Source organism: Cygnus olor, chromosome 5, assembly GCF_009769625.2.
Source record: "Cygnus olor isolate bCygOlo1 chromosome 5, bCygOlo1.pri.v2, whole genome shotgun sequence".
Taxonomy (NCBI): Eukaryota; Metazoa; Chordata; class Aves; order Anseriformes; family Anatidae; genus Cygnus; species Cygnus olor.
Window position 1 is genome coordinate 41153051 of NC_049173.1, and position 10000 is coordinate 41163050.

A 10000-nucleotide genomic window follows, 5' to 3' on the forward strand; every position below is an offset into this window, starting at 1 on the left:
GAAAATACTAAAAATACCTAAGAACATCCTGAAATGCTGGAAATTGAAGTGGAGGGAAAGGGATGATGATTAATTTTCTGACAGCAATTTGATATTTTAAAATATCTTATCTGGGTCAAACGAAGCTCATGTTTAATAACTGTCAGTTTCACATTCAACTTATTAGCTGTTTTTCTATTTGTACAAACTCATACTGCTTCTTTTCTTATTGTTGGTGATATAAGTATCCTAAATAAGTGCATCATGTTTCACAGCCATTAATATATTTTTGGGAAATTCTGATAAAGTTAGAAGTAGGCCTTAGAGTGTCTGAGTTAGGTGGGTAAGGTATATACTCAAATAACTCATACAGTTAGAGGAAAACTGATTAAGTGGAGTGAAACCAGTATTACCCATAAGCAGAAATACATGTAATATTTCTATCTTTCATCAAATTCCTCGAGTCTTTTAAATTGGGAAAAAAAATCTTTTATCTTCTAGGGTTCCATAAACTGCTACTGTAAATAAGATGTGCAAACAATTCTAAAATTATATTTTGTTCAAATTCCAATAGTTCTTTGATCTTATTCATTACACATGAGCTGATACCTTCAAGTGGTTGCACAGGCATATTCTCCCTAGTTAAAAGAGTTATACCTCCCAGCTAGTACTGGGTCTGCAATGAGACAACAGATGATTAATTCCCAAGGAACCAGTTTCCTTTTATTGTTCCTTTCTATCAGACACCAAAATGCTACCAGCAGACCAGATACCTGCTAAATAACAACACGTCAGTCAGTCAGTGCTGTCATACCACTCACTAGATGAGTAAGTGGAAAGCTCAGTTTGCAGCAAAGACACTTAAAAAAAAATCATAAATTGATAAACACACTTAAAACATCCTACCACAGTTTAAGTACTCACATTTTGAGTAACTAACACGTTACTCAAACATAACAAACAAAAGGCACTGAAAATGCAAACCCAATAGAAATTCTGTTGCATTTGCACATAGCAATTGGTATACATCGTTACACATCCTTGACAAAAATATTCCTATTTTCTGTTAATAGAAATATATGTCTCTTTAGGCAAGGATTTAATCTTTTGCTTATGCTAGCCACCTACTTTGGGAAGTTACACATTGGCGAATAGTAGCAAAAACTTGAAAGGTGGTAAATATTAGGGCTAATTATGTGCTTAGATAAGTTAGCAGTGATTAGGGAATTATACAATAAAGCCTTGCTACTCTATATTCAGTACATTATGTTTTTAATGATCACTCTAGCAAGTACTTAAGTGACTGTGATACACTAAGGAATGACCAATACCACTGCATAAGGGAAAGCTGAACATCACTAATCTCTTGCAATTTTGGGGCATGTCATAATAAAGCACAATAAAGAAAAAAAAAAAGAAAAAATTGTTTTCAAAATATTTGGAAACCTAGTCACACACACACACACACAAAAAAAAAAAAGTCCCAAAGCACTGTCAAGGATTAGACCCTGAGAACAAGAATAAATACATGCCCATTTTCTCACAGAAGTTAACAGTGGTGTGAAAAAAGTTGACACATAATAATCATGTTGTTTAAAATGTTTTGTAAGGACCTAACAAATGCAAGTGATAAGGTTATAAGGGATTCAGATATGCCAAACTCATGTTATGATCCTGCAGATGAATCTAAGTAAACTGGCACCTATTGAAAAGCTGTAGCTCCACACAACTGCAAGTTTAAGGTCAAGTATGTGACTGCCTTGCACACGCAACTTCAGTGATGGGCCCTTGTTTCGTTTAGTGAAAGAAAGATAAACATAAAGCATGAGATTAAGGCTAATTGAATGCATGTTTCAATAGCACATTAAGAATAAGAGTTTTCTAAATGAAATGTGTGCTTCTTCCTTGTGTTTGTTTAACTATTTTACCCATCTGAAGAGAAACATAAAAATAACTGTAAATAAAGCAATCCTTGATAGTGCATACAAGTATCATGGTATATAGCTCTATAGTGTGGGAGTGGCTAGGGAAAGCAACAAGGAAAAGTAGAATCAGCCCTAAAGGAGGGAAAAAGAAGGAAGTTCTTCAGTAAAGCAGATGAAAATCTGATTTTCAAAAGTAAGAAGGGATTTGGGGTAGGCAGTAAAGTTGACAGTCAAGAAGAAAATTTTTGGAGTAATTGTATTACTTAGGATTCAAAATATTTATTTGACATTATTTTAAGAAGCTATTTCCATTACTTGAACTCTTAGTTTTTCCTAGCTTTCCTATAGAAAACAATAGGCTATAGACCCAGTTACACCTCCTAAAGAAGAAGAAAAAATGAAGAAGAAGAAAAACTTTACACTGCAATTCCCAGTCACAAGGTAATTATGGGATTCCACTGTTGAAGAAGTGCAGAATTTGGGGCAGCATTTGTAGAGTATGCCTTCAGAGACACTAGAATGGAGTCAAAGATACAAAACATTCCCAAATCAACAACATCCAGTAATGCATGGTGAAAGATACAGGTCAGTTAGTTGTATGTTCTACTAGTCTCTAAATTGGCTGAAACAAGCCTGAGCATTTCCTAACGACTAGCTGTAATTAGGATAAATGAGAAGAAATGGACTTGGAAACATCACCAAACTCCTTATAACTGACAGCTCCTATGGATATAGACTCACCTGGAACAATTAGATTCAGTTCTGTCATCCTATCTCAAAAATGTCCACTGGAAGCACCAGGGGTTCAAAGATAGAAAAGAATCACTGGCGCACTGAAAAAACATTTATTTTACAAGACATACACCCACAAAAAAGAATACCACAGAAGTAAGAAGATGCCTGCTTACCATTTCTGCTCAGTCAGAACACCAACGAACATTCAAGTAACTCTGAAGAAAGCAATTAAACCTTTCTTCTATGCAAAGATACACGTTTATGAGATCTGTAGCTACAAAACATCATGACCAAGGACATCATAGGATCTTAAAAATGCCGGATATTTAGAACTGTGAGTATTCAAATTAAAAAGAAAAGCAAACTGTAAGAGTAGCAATTCTCAAAATGAATCATCATTTTGGAAGTGATACCAGAACAAAAGCCAGCATTTGCTTTAAGAACTTGTTTGGAAGACAGACAAGTGGGTAGTGGTTATCTTGTTAGTGCCTACTGTAGAAAATTATTGTATTTTTTATTTGGTAGGAGTTGGGGGTAGAGCTTGCCAACATACCCAGTACTACCCACTGTCAAGCCCAGGATCCCAGACTATGAAGCAATGCATAGCTGTTTTGTTCTCTTCTGAAGGTTGACATATCTTAAGTATGTTTATTGTTCTCCCATCTTGCAGTATGACGGACAGAGGCAACACTTCATGTGGATTGCAATTGCAGGGGCAGAGCAGGGAGAAATATGTTCTCAGTGAAGTTTTGCAAAACCTACTATGACTAGGGCTGCATTCATTGCTGTGAAAACCATTATCCCAATCAAACAATTTTATGATTAAAAGATCACTAATTGATCTGGTATGACAATTATTACATTAATACATAATGTGATGCTGCCAAAAAACATTAATTAGACTAGTAATGCTGTAATTGCATGATGGTAAAAACTACCATTTTACCAAAGATCTATTCTGGCACCTACTTGAGGACCAGGTGCCAAATTAAAAATCTATCTCATACATTAAAAAATAAAAAAAAAATGTTTCAAGGAATTTGAGATTAAAAGGCTAGATACACACATTAGCTAGGAAAGAGTGGTTTGAAAGGAACAAATTCATCAACATTCTGCAATACTCTCCTCACCTACCTTAACAGTAAGACTGCAGAAGAAGAAAGACATTTTAGCCAAACAATGTAAAATTGTACTTATCTAGCAACAGAACAACAGAACTCTTACTGTAAGAGTGAAATTCTTTCATAAAGGGGAATGACAAAAGAAAGAAATGGAGACTCTTGTGTATAGCCTGAGACTGCATAATGAACGCAGGGCCCCCACCACTATTTGCTCCCCATGAAAGGCATATTTCTTTCACTTTGTCCTCTCTTACAAATACAGAACATTTGTATATATGTATTAAAACAAAGCAAAAACCACCAAAACCTTCACTGCGTGTGCTTCTCCTTGGGAGAAAAGGAGAGAACAACACGTGACAGATATGCAGTCACACAGCTTAACACACTACTGGAAGGCATTCACATACAGTAGGATAAATGAAGGATAAGCTCCCATACAGAATGGAGAAGTAGTAAATCACAGTGGAAGAATAACTATTTTTTTTTTCTTTCACCACTCCAAATAAGGTTGTTGAGCCACAAAGAATTTTTTGGGAGAGGTATCACAAGTTTAATGTATGTGAATAATACATCAAAGTCAACTAACATATTCTTGAAAAGAGTAAGCAATCAGTAAAAAGCCATGCACATTATGTAGACTTGAAATGTATCCCTGTTTCACTGGGGAAAACTAGTGCGGAATAGTTTTAATTTTTAATTAAGAAGAAGTACTATAGCCCATTTATTAAATATGTTTTGAATGGCTCCATCGTGAATTAAGGTCAAAATACATTTTCTAAATTCCCAAGCTATGACGTAGGATTAGCTTTATTGATCTTCTGCTTGATTTGTAGGAGCCCCCAATCATCATTTTGACAGTTTTATCATACAGTAATAGACTTCCTTTTAGATAATTACAGTTACTACGTTCAATTTCAATCTTTCGTAGGATTTTACTTATATAATCACACCTAGATGACATTTCTTTCTTTAGTTATACATATCCCAATAAACTTTGGATAATAGCACTATTTATTTTAACATCATAATTTTAAGGATTGCCAAAACAAGGTCAAGAGTTAACTATACAAGAAAACTCTGGTCTTTGAAATCTTCTGTTTCAAAATTCACTTTTTAAGTAATGAGCATCTACTTTAGGAAAACAAAAAACAGAATAGGTAACATTAAGAGACAAGTTACTTAAAGTTTTCAGTTGTAAGCATCTCTCGTTTCAATCTGTACCTGTTGTTTCTCAAACTACTGCCATGTGCAGCTGTCAGCAGCCTGGATCCATCTTCTTGATGACTTCCCCACAGGCACCAGCCAGGCTGCTGTTCAGCCCCCTGAAACCAACCATCTCTCCTCCCAGCTGAGAAGCCCCCGTCCCCTCAGCCTCTCCTCACTGGGAAAGTGCTCCAGCCCCTTCACCATCCTGGTGGCCCTCCAGTCGATCAATGCTTTTCTTGTACAGCTGTGGTTTAATCCAGGAGGAGTCTGGAGCATACTGCTGAGCATACTCACAACTTTTCTTTGACAGTCTCAACGATGTCAAACAGCACAGTGCTGATTGCACTAAAATCATGAAGCAATGTGACTGAGTGGCGTCTGTATATGATGTTTTCCCCTCCTGGCTAAAGTTTCTAAATACATTTCTGCATAGCCTTGACTATTTAAAGTTTAGTTATTCATTTAAAAATCAGAACAGATTTAATGTGGCAGCATTGTATTTTGTTGACCTGCTTATTTTCTAGTGATTTGCAAATAGCGGGTTCCAGTCTCCTTCGTCAAAGAAGTGATTAAACTCAAGTAGTTTATTGCCTGAAGGCTCTACATCTTTTAGGGAAAGGGGAATAAAATAAAGAGGGGCAGAGGGGAGAGAAGGTATTTTAACTGCATTGGAAAAAGAAAACAATCGCAGCCCTCAGCAAATTGTTTTTCAGTGCTTTTTCAACTGCTTTTCATTGTTTTCTTCACTGGTTTACATTGGCTGCTTAAGACAGTTCTGAGGATGTCAAGTGTTTGGATCTCCCTTTCAGATGACTTCCTGCATTTTGTTGCATAATCAGCTCTTTAATTGAGATGTCTCAGTAGCACCCTTCAGGCACTGCATTCAGCATCCTTTTTAGCTTTTATCCTTTTTGCCCAAGCAGAGCTGTTCCGAAGTACAGCAAAGTTAAGTCATATAATGCATTTTGAGCTCCCCCAGTACACTTGGCATGGATGCTGTGGTTCTTCAGGGCAAAACTTGTGGAAAGATGTTCCAGGCATTTAATGCTTGTGTTTTAGCATTGTGCTACCTACATATGAGGGATAAGATTTGAAGAGAAGTTTAAATTGGGTTATTTGCAGCAAAAGCCATTTTTAGAGAAGACAGCAGGGCCCATTCCCACTACTGTTAAGTTATGCTGAAGCAGAAATATTTACCCAGATGTTAGTGCATCTGCTCTTGAAGGTAAGCATCTCACACTAAAGGATGTCTACCTCACATGAGTTTGAGGATATTCACTTCTATAAACAGAAATGACTTACTGTGGCAGATGGCCATGATCTAAAATCTGAGATGACACTGGTCAGGTAGCTCACCTGTAGACAGTTTAACACAGAGCATGTTTTCTATCTACTCAGGATGCAGGCTTTCTGTAATATATTCTAGAAAGAGAAGTTCAAAACAAACTAGTCCGAAGAAAAGTAACTTTTAGAATTTGAAGGCAAATAGCTTTTCTCAGCAATACTGTCTCAAGAAAAATTCTCTCTAGCACTGATTTATCAGTGCACTACTGAGGCAGCATTCATCAGGCATCTATACAGAAATGGGAAGACTGAGACTTGCTCAGTGTTATAGAAAAGCACTGAATTTCTTCAGGAAAGGGGACAACAGACTTATAGAAGTTAAAAAGAAAAATCGTCCTTCATGCTGTGTTCATCCATTTTTCCCCTTCTAGTTTAAAGAGGAAGCAGGGAAAGAGCACATGTGGATTCAGAAGTGTCTAGCTCTCATAAATCCATGCCTGTCAAGTGTTAAAGATTGAATCCTCGTCTTTGCTTTGACACAAGCTCTCTGTAGGACTGTGGCCAAGTAAATTAACCTGTTTATGGTTCAACTGTTTCATTTGTAAACTGGGAATAGTATTTGGACCACAACTCAAGCAAGCCTAGTGAATAAGCCAGTATTTCAAGATCATCAAGAAAGTGTTGTGTAGTGGTTAGAAACCCAATCATGTCAGCACCATTCACTTCACTTCAGTAGTGCATGCTGTCCAGAATAAGTGGAAATAAAAGCATTACCTGAAATATTTTTTCTCATATAACAAGAAAAGAAAGACCAGAGTTTCACTAAAGATATCAGTATTCATGCTGTAAGTATATAGTAAAAAGTAGTCAAATGAAAACTATTCTTTTTTATTGTAGCTTCAGTCTCTTGCTTCTGTTCCGCTGTGCTTTTTTCATCTAAGAGTTAATGGGATGAGAAAATAAACTGCTTGCATGCATCCAGCAGTGGGATTCCAGAAGCACTCCCCATTTTCTTCAGAGGAAGTTTTAATTCAGTTGCCAATTTTCATCTGCAAGAGAAGTTTGCTCTGAATACCTGCATATGAGACCTGTTCTATAACCGCATCCCTACATCACCACGCTATTATATGGCAAATTAAAAAAGGAGCTTGTTAACACTGAAGGAAAAATAATTCCCCATTCCTAAAATGAGAACAAGTAAAATACTGACAGCAGATCAAAAATCAGGACCATATTCTAATTTCTGGAGTAGAATCTGCTCTGTAAATCCAAGCAGGAGAGTCTCATTTGTTTCTGTGTTGAGAATGCTAAATTCATTTCCACTAGTGCAACTAATATGTTTTTAAAACTGTCTCTACCTCACTGGCTTTCCATTCTTACCAAGGCTTCTAAAAGAAAGAATAGTGAGATACCTAAAAAATGAATTTTTTTTTTTTTTTAATTTTTCCCCCCAAACAGGGAACCTCTACTTCTGGAAACATAGCTTAAACATCTGGTGTATTTCCTGCCTCTGTCTGTAAAAATATTCTGCCTTATCAGTATGATAGGGAAATGGAGAAATGAAAAAAATATAAGTAACTTCAAATGCTTGTTTAGAAATACTATCATTATTCACTACTAAAAATGACACTCTCAAGAATCTGTGTTTAATAATGTGCACGTAAATGTAAGGAAACTGTAATTTATGCAACTGTATATTTTTTGCAACGGTGAAATCAACTAACTGGGGTTCATTAAGTTTGCATTCTATTGACTGATAGAAGTTATCCAGCAAAATACCCTTGACTGAAGAAAAAAAGCTCCTTTCCTTATACTAATTGGCTAGAACAAAGTTTCATCAACATGAAAAACCACACTAAAAAGTACACCAACACCTTGTCAATACCTACTGTGCATTTTTATACTAGAAGAGGCCACCCTACACAATTTAAGTTTTTCATATATTCAGTAGACAAAAAGTGAAAGTATTGTTGTATCCAACATTGTTTTTACAAACACTTATTATATTTATTATTATATTATATTTATATTTAGCATTTTCACAGCCTAAAAGACTACTGTTTGGTCCTGTTTTGTGTCTAGGTTTGATAGGCGCATACTAAATTCTCTCACAGGTGCTGTGTTTTAACATAATTCCAGGCTACCAGCCTGAAACCAAATCCTTACCTCTACGGATTCTGTATTCTGATAATTAGTCAATGGTAATACACTTCTAAAAGATGAAGCATATTCCCACAGTATATGTATCAGGTAGTAAACGCTTTGTAATAAGGAAAAATATGAAATAAGAGTTATTCAAATATATATTTTAGTTCCTGGAGATTTAAGTAATTTGATATTCTTGTGTAAGAGCTTCTGCAGAGCTGAAAATAACTTCTAAAAGCTAAATATGAAGCATATACTAACAGAGGTAATACAACTTTGAGATGTATTTTATCTATGTTAAGGATTGTTGACATACAAGGAGCTTACATTTATGTAGTATTCACAAAGCAAATAGATTATTTATGTTAGGTATGCTGTAATAAAAATACCAGACAAATTTGAAATCAGAATTTTAAATTATTTTTTAATATATTTTATTATATATGTCTAAAATTTAATAATTATAGTTGCATTGTGCAATTTGTAATGCTGCAGAGTGCTTGTTTTACAAGTTTTCTAATCCTTGCCTTCCATTTCTCTGCCTTCACTTGGCAAGTAGACTGTGGATGCATTTCAAGTGAAGCAATGAATACTAGTACTGCTCTGCTCAGCTTCACAGAATAGTTGAGGTTGGAAGAAGCCTCTAGAGGTCAGCTGGTCCAACCCCCTGATCAAGCAGGGACAACTACAGCAGGTTGCCCAGGACCATGTCCAGGCAGCTTCTGAAGATCTCCAAGGAGGGAGACTCCACAAACTCTGGGCAATTCATGCCAGTGCTCCATCACCTGCACAGTGAAGAAGTGCTTCCTGATGTTCAGGTGGACCCTTCTGTGTTCCAGTTCGTGCCCATTGCCTCCCGGCACTGGGCACCACTGAAAGGAGCCTGGCTCAGTCCTCTTTGCACCCTCCCTTCAAGTATTTAGACACACTGATAAGATCGCCCAAGCCTCCTCTTCTCCAGTGTGAACAGGCTCTCTCAGCCTCTCCTCACAGGAGATGTGCTTCAGTCCTTTCATCATCTTGGTAGCCCTCATTGGACTCATTTCAGTATGTCTAGGTCTCTCTTGTACTGGGGGCCCTAGAACTTGAGCACAAATTACATCTCATTGCTTTTTTTTTTTTTAAAATAAACATTTCACCAAAAGATGAGTGTAGAAATCCTGATAATATTGGCTTCTCTTTCAAAGTTGTGTTGTTTATTATTCAACAGCTAAAACAAAGTATTGTAAGGTGGGAGGATATTCTGACTTCATTTACATGTTACTGTCACGTTAATATTCAACAGCTGGCGGTCATACAGATGAAGCTTGCGATTGTATTTCATTGTAGTATAGAAGTGTAAATAAACGGAGGGCAGAAAAGGTAAGATTAAAAAATGTACAAGTTTTTGCACTTACCTCTTTATGTTCCACATTGCAATTATTAATTTCTATCCCTGTTTAACATCTTTATCTGGAGAATACAAAAAAAGAGCGTACTTATTTCAAGTTTGCAGATGACACCAAACTGGGGAGCAAGGGCTGCCATTCAGAGGGTCCTAGGCAAGCTAGAGGAATGGCCCTGCAGAAATCTATTTAAAATTTAACAAAGGCAGAGTCCTGCACC

The 10000-nt window shown here is 36.4% G+C and overlaps 1 protein-coding gene across 5 annotated transcripts in view; it reads right to left on the minus strand.

Annotated features, from left to right (window-relative positions):
* CDIN1 (CDAN1 interacting nuclease 1) overlaps positions 1-10000 on the minus strand; it is a 126025-nt gene that overhangs the window by 78084 nt on the left and 37941 nt on the right. The window contains exon 1 of one of the 5 annotated variants that reach the window (XM_040557525.1): positions 9793-9811. The exons of the other annotated variants lie outside the window; for them this stretch is intronic. The gene's annotated coding sequence lies outside the window, so the exon portion shown is untranslated. Of the gene's footprint in view, positions 1-9792; positions 9812-10000 lie in introns of those variants that run through there. 5 annotated transcript variants of the gene reach the window in all.